Source organism: Megalobrama amblycephala, linkage group LG7 (genome assembly GCF_018812025.1).
Source record: "Megalobrama amblycephala isolate DHTTF-2021 linkage group LG7, ASM1881202v1, whole genome shotgun sequence".
In the NCBI taxonomy this organism is placed as follows: domain Eukaryota; kingdom Metazoa; phylum Chordata; class Actinopteri; order Cypriniformes; family Xenocyprididae; genus Megalobrama; species Megalobrama amblycephala.
In genome coordinates this window covers 20125005-20132625 of record NC_063050.1, presented here as the reverse complement: position 1 = coordinate 20132625, position 7621 = coordinate 20125005, and the positions used below count along the sequence as shown (strand labels likewise).

Here is a 7621-nt window from a genome sequence, read left to right as displayed (position 1 = left end):
CAGAGCACTGTGGAGTTTGCACAAATAATATGTAATTTGGTCTATAATTTTTATAGGGGTTGCCTGAGAAAAAACCCAGACATTTCAAATTAGGATGATATTCTGCATTCATTTGAAATTGACTTATAACATTCTGTGACATGAAAGTCATTTCAATTTAAATGATCTCATGGATGTGGCTTTTGTGGTTTGTCATCATAGGAGCATTAGCCACTGCAGTAAATGTGGTGTGAAATTGACATAGTCCTTTTTTGTTTAACCGATTTAAATGCCCACTGTCCGTCGTGCACAGTTGACCTGAAGCCACTGGGGTGGCAGTGCCTCCGGGCTTTGGCCCGTCATCGCTGCTCGCAGCTATATTCATTTTTTTTTTTTTTCGACCATTCGGGCATTTTTGGGGCCCTTACCATGCTCGAAAACTAATGAAACTTTGCACATACATTGGAACCCGCGGCCATCAGGGCCGGGCAGAAGCTGGTACCCGGGCGTGGCAGGAGGGCTCGACAGCGCCCCCTTGAACAGGGTCTGAAATTTTGGTCTATATATCAAACACGCTTGCACATATAAGTATAAAACTCAGTACACATATAGACATCATCGGGCCAAACAACTTTCATACTCTAAGTTATACGTCACCTCAACAGGAAGTAAGCTATTACGGGTTGTTTGAAAAACACATGCTCTGGAATTTGATATACTCCTCCTAGGCGATTAATTCGATCACCACCAAACTCGGTCAGCATGAAGTCAAGACATTGATGATGAAAAATTGCCAGCGGATTTTTGATATCTCGAACGGTTTGGCCGTGGCGAGGCAACGAATTTATGGCGAGAAAAGGGAAACGGGAAGTGTGTTATAACTTCTGCATACATTGATTGATGTTTATGAAACTTCAGCGGTGTGTTTGTTATAGGAGTCTGATCACATGGATGTGACTATTGTGAGTCAAAGTTATAGCGCCACCAACTGGCAGCAAGAAGTGTGTCACTTTCAAAATGCATTGAGTTCACTCTATGTTTACCTGATTTGCTTCAAACTTAATCAGTGTAATGTCAATACACAGCAGATGTAGACCTGTGACAGGATTCTTGATATTTTAAATATTGTTGCCATGGCAACATATCAAACTTTAATAATATTCTTGAGTGTTTTTGAGGCTCTTAACATCCTTCAAATTGCATGAAACTCGATACACACATCAATATTGTCAACCAGTAGACATGGACAAAGCCATAGAAATGGGTGTGGTGGAGGGGCTCAGTAGCGCCACTTTTTGACAAAAGTGGGGGGTTAGTTTTTCCTACAGTCACCAAACTCGGTACACATATTGTTCTCATCAAGCCGGACAATTTTCTAATTTACATTCATTAGCGCCAACCAACAGGAAGTCAGCTATTTTAGTTTGAATGTTAATTTTTTGAAAAAAACAGGCTTTGAATTTAATACTACTACTCCAACAGGGTTTATACAATTTACACCAAACTTTTTTTACTTGGTGCTAATACATTGAAGTTGTTTAATTGCAAATGGATTTTGGATATCTCAAATGGTTTGGCCGTGGCGAGGCAACGAATTAATAGCAAGAAAAGGGAAACAAAGTGTTATAACTTCTGCATACATTAATTGATTTTGATGAATCTTCGGCTGTGTCTTCGTTCTACAAGGCTGATCACATAGATGTGACTATTGTGAGTCAAAGTTATAGCGCCACCAACTGGCAGCAGGAAATGTGTTACTTTCAGCATGCTTTGAGATCACCATCTTATGTTTACCCTATTTGCTTCAAACTTCATTTAAATAATGTCAAAACATGTCAGATGTAGACCTTTGAAAAGAATTGTGATATCTCAAACACAGTTGCCTTGGCAACGCATCAAACTTTTATATTGGTTTTGAATGCTTTTGAGACTCTTAGCATGCTTCAAATTGTTTGAAACTCCACACACACATCAGGATTGTTAGCCAGTAGACATGGGCAAAGCCTTAGAAACGGGCAGGGAGGAGGGGCTCTATAGCGCTACCTTGTAGTGCAGTAAATGTGGAGTGAATTTGACAGTCCTTTTATGCTTAACAGTTTTAAATGCCTATTGCCCGCCATGCACAGTTGCCCTGAAGCCACAGGGATGGCGGTGCCACCGGGCTTTGGCCCGTCATCGCTGCTCGCAGCTATATTTTTGTGATTAAAGTTTTACGTTGATCTTTTGCAGGTCCTGCAACTTGAACATCGTTAGGCTTCAATGCTCACTGCAACTATAAAAATAAATAAATACTTTTGTGACACTAGAACAGCAAAGCCATGTGGTATTAGGCTACTTAGTTTTTTGTTTTGTTTTAGTTTTCCTCCTTTTTTTATTTATGATTAAGTTTTTCTACAGAATTCTGAAGGTGTGAAAATTTGAAGATCATTTCCTGTGTGAGGCCGCTTGTAGGAAATGTTTGAATACCCACCACACTGCGGCATAACAAACAGACTCGCGCTGCAGCTGCAAGGCTTATCAACTAGTTGATATCAGAGGGTGAGTTTTATTGTAAGTCTTCATTGATTTAATCACAGAGTAGTTTTTACCTAGTTTTATAAGAGGAAACACCAGAGCAGAAGTATTCTCACCAATCTCATGCTACTTTGTAGTATGCCATCTTGAATTCAGCAGATGAATGGATAACAATGGGTTTCAATAATTCCTCTGATAATGCAGGTGAGTTGAGACTGTGATCACTCTGCACTAAAGTGAATCTTCTTTAATTTTTAAATTATAATTCTTCAGTGCTGTTATGAACGACATGGAATGAAATCTAGCTTCAAGAAGAAAAGTAATAGTGGCTTTATACAGAGCAGACATTAAAAGATGTCTAAATTATTTTTATTTTATTTAATTTGTAGATCCTGTGCAGTCTCAAAGTTTGACGAATCTAGCCACCTTTTCAACAGTGATCGTGTTGACTGTGCTCTGGTGTTTAGTTTTTCTTCTGGTATTCGTTATCTGCTTATTTTTGTTGAAAACTCGAGATGAGGTAAAATATTTTTATATTTTTTATTCACATAACTGGCAAATGCAAAGGACAGCAATGCATTTATATATAGACAAACAGGGAGACTGATTATTAATTGGTTATTGATCATTGCTTATTGTCTCTTTCTAAAAGGTCACAAACGCAGATGTCTCTTTAAATGAGGTATGAATTTTGAGAGCTCACACCTCTGTGCTGCTGTCAAACCTCAACACTCTATTTAGTATCTATATGTGTCAAGGGTTATTCAGTTGTGCTTTGCCTTTATTTCCAGGTCTCTGAAAAGTCGAAGAAAAGAGAAAATCATAAAAGTTACAAAGAGAGGGTAAACTCAGTTTACTATGAGTGGTTTAGGGATTCCTCACCACCGAGGAAACACATTAATTCAGAGACATATGAAATGGTAGACACGTCTTAATGCAGTTATAAGTGCAAACACTGCCAAAAGACTTTTTTTTTCCTAACATGCAATGCAGACAAGTATTATAAAGACTGCTGAAATGAAGATCAGTATTGTTTTGTTTTCACTTGTCATGATAATCCAGCAGAAGGCGCTGTTGCACTAAATCAGTAATGGATGCAGTTACATGTATCTAAAAGGTTCACCCCAAAAATGATGATTCTGTCATCATTTACTGCATGCCGTTCCAAACCTATTTTACTTTTTCTTCTGTGGAACATAAAAGAAGATATTTTGAGAAATGTCTGTTTTTTTGTCCATACAATGGAAGTCAATATTCACCTAAAATGTTTGGTTACCAACATTAAATATCTTCATTTGTTCCACAGAGGAAAGAAATTCATACATGTATAGAACAGCATGATTACTGGACAGATTGAAGAAGTTTTTGTATATTCAAATACAAATTTCTTCCACAATTATAAGACCTCTAGCAGAAAATTACATTTTTATTATAAAGGACAATGCAAAACATTTGCATAATTAAGCATGATTAGTATAACATAGGAATTTTTAATCCTTAAACATTAATTTATTTCCAAGTTTAAATTCTGAATTTTAAAAGTGACTTTTAATGTTCAAAGTGTGCAAATTTTATTTTTATTGTCCTGTTTACTGAAATAATTTGGCTATTGTAATTCATAAATCATACCAATAAAATTTTACTGGCTCTTAAGAGGGGTGTGTGTGTGTGTGCGCGCATGTTTTTGTAATTTATGAGGACACAAATTTGTATAATGACATGGGTATTACACTGGTATTATGACGTAAACATGAATTATGAGGACATTTCATGAGTCTTCATATTTAAAATAGCTTTAAAAACATACTAAACAATGTTTTATTAAAAATTTAAAAATGCAGAATGTTTCCTGTGATTGGTAGATTTAGGGGTAGGGGTAGTGTAGGGGTATAAAGTATAAAAACCATTACGCCTATGGAATGTCCTCACTAAGATGGCAAAACAAACCTGTGTGTGTGTGTGTGTGTGTGTGTGTGTGTGTGACCAAAAATGTCCCCACAAAGATAGGGATACTAGTAATTTTTGACTTGGAGGGGACATTTTGTTTTTGTCCCCATGAAGAAAACGGCTTATAAATCATACAGAATGATGCTTTTTTTAAAAATGTAAAATTGAGAAAGTTTTCTGTAATGGGTAGGTTTAAGATTGGGGATAGAATATGCAGTTTGTACAGTATACAAGGCATATGGAAAGTCTCCATAAAACATGAAAACTCAGCGTGTGTGTGTACAGGTTAGGCTATTGTGAGCGCCAAATGTCCTCACTTACATAGTGAAATATTATGACAACAGACTAGTTAAAAAGGCTTATAAATCTGCCAAAACATGTTTTTATTTAAATCTAGTGTTTTGCATGTTTCAGTGAGGGCTATACACTGTAATGAATTGCTGTAAAAATTACAGCAATATTTTACAGCCGATGGCTGTATTTTAATAATACAGCATATTGCTGTAAATTGCAATGAATTCCGGGGGCGTGGCGGTTTGAATCAAATTTACAGAATATTGCTGTAAATTTCAAATATACAGAGGCATTGTGGGATCTCCAACGGTCAAGATTCGAGTAGCAGCAAGAGGAGTGATTTACAACTGTGGTAAGTGACTTATTATTTCATTTCCCCCTCAGTCTTTGGTAAATATGTATGTATTTACATTCGCAATTCATATTGGTAACCCCGGATTGACGCATCCTCCGTCCGCGGGGCGCGAAGCAGACTTGCGCGGGGTTTTCCTCAGCGCGATCGCGGTAGGATCTCACACATTCCCCGGCGCTTTAGCATAGCGGCTGTGGGCCGAAAATTAATAATTAGAAACAGTTGGAATTCACGAGAACTTTGTGTTCATCAGCGCACTTGGTCGTGATTATTTTATGGCATAAATCACATTTGTACAGGCAGACAGTCATCTGTTAACACGGGCCGAAACGAAAAAGCCTCGCGACGCGATCAGGCCGCTCACGGAGGATGTGTCACGCAAAATGGTGCTGCTTCATGCTGTTAACGTAACCAATGTGATGTATTTGTGGACATTTGCTAACTTAAGGTAATGCAAACACTTTAACATCTCTGTTTGATTTCAGTTTGCCTTGTATAGTTAATGTATTAACGTACCATTACGAAAACAAATCTTTTTTAACTTGAAATGAAATGTGCTATTTACAGATATGAACAAACTGATCATCCTGTACTTGTCTTTTAGATGTACATTTTATATCTATTGAGGCCTTTAACACAACTACAAACTATTTGTTTCTCAACTAGATTAGACATTTATTTTTTAGGGTGAATGTTTTAGATGTCTCTCTATTTGACCCTGGCAAACAAATTAGTTAAATAAGGTGTTGATTAGTGGGACATCTAAAACTTTCTGGGAGGTAAGTATTCAGGACTGGAGTTGTAGGCTAATACTGCTCTACCACATGGTATAATTTCATAAACATGATTACATGCCTCAAAAGCTAAAACCAATCTGAATTCCTGACCCTTTATGCACTTTGTAGGTATTTATCTGGAGAGAGGAACAAAGACGAAAGGAAAAGTGCCATCTAAAACAACAGGCAGACAGTTCAGAAGAAACGGGTTGCGTTCAACCTACATGTGGCCACTCTTCTGTGCAAAGTGATGGATTTTCAGTGGAATTTCTGAAATGTAAGAAATACACACACACACCAAGATCTATTTTTCCTTTTATTATATACTTTTATTATTCTATATCTGTATCTGACTGTATCTATCATCCCTCTATCAGTCTCTTAGGGTGCGTTCACACTTGTCATGTTTGGTTCGATTAAAAGGAACCCTGGTGTGATTGCTCGGTTAGTGCGGTTCATTTGAACATATGTGAACGCTGCCATCCGAACCCCGGTGCGCACCAAACAAGCGGACCGAGACCGCTGAAAAGATGGGTCTCGGTCCGCTTCCAAATGAACTCTGGTGCGGTTCGAATGATATATGAACGCAACACGGACCAAAGACATGTAACCGAACCAAAAAAAGGAAGATGAGACCGTAAAAAGGACAGAAACCTCACGCATGTCGGTTTTTCTCGTCATAGACGCGAGTTTGCTCATCACAGGCATCAGACGCGCATCTCCACACAGCAGATCGTTTGTGTGTGTGACGGATGGATTCCTGCCGGTGTTTTGACTGCCTTACACATTTTATAAGCTCTTCACTAGTTCCCAACTGGCCAAAATACCATCACATGCAGGCTACGCCCCGCTACGCACACACAACGAGCGCATTTACCTCAGCAAACAGCATTGTTTTGGATGTTCGGTAAGTTCCATCTCAAAATAGGCAATACGTCATAAAATCCGACCAATCACGTTGTGAATGTATCCCTGTGCCTTTAGGTTCGGTATCTTTTGGTTCGGTGATAAAATTGCCAATCTGAACGCTAACCGGACCAGGACTAAATGCTTTTTTTTCTTCTTTGGTCCGGACCAAATGAACCAAACAAACCGAACTACAAGTGTGAACGCACCCTTAAAGTATTATGTTTTGTAATATATCTAATGTATTGTCCTCTTTGTTCCTTTCAATATTTCTAGCCTCTCTTTGAATCCTGGGATGGAACATCATCTGGAGCAGAATTGTTCTTTTTTGATCAAGTTTGTTGGACTTGTTGTTTGGCCATGTTGGTATGTTCATGAAGTGATAAAAGTGATGTGGGTTTTAAGAAATGTTTTTATATGACCCTGTTGGTCAAGTTATAGTTATAATTGTATTTCTTTGTGTGAAGGGCCATGATGGCCAATAAGTAATTTAAAAACATTTTCATGATACAATTTTGTCCCTTTAAAAAATAAAATGATTTTCTAAATAAAAAATAAATTCAAAATAATACACCTTTTATGGCATTTTTTTAATGTAAATTTGAAAGATATATTTATTACATTTTGACCTGTTTTTCAAGATTAAGAAGCATCAAATATATATATATTTTTTTGGGAGGGGGGTGAATTAAGTTATGCATTATACAACACTTTATGCAGTTAAAATTTGTTTAAAGTTTATGCAGTTAATAGATTAAATTTAAAATTCAGCTCCCAGTCATTAAGTGAGCAATAGGGAAAATATATTGTATACTGCATTTTACATATTCTACTTGACTAAACTACTTGAATG

The 7621-nt window shown here is 37.3% G+C and overlaps 1 long non-coding RNA gene across 1 annotated transcript; it reads left to right on the top strand.

Moving 5' to 3' along the window:
• The first annotated feature begins 4858 nt into the window (after positions 1–4858).
• Positions 4859–7337, top strand: LOC125271966. Its single transcript, XR_007185742.1, has 3 exons — positions 4859–5086; positions 5992–6139; positions 7045–7337. It is a non-coding gene; the product is annotated as an uncharacterized LOC125271966 (long non-coding RNA).
• The last annotated feature ends 284 nt before the right edge of the window (positions 7338–7621 follow it).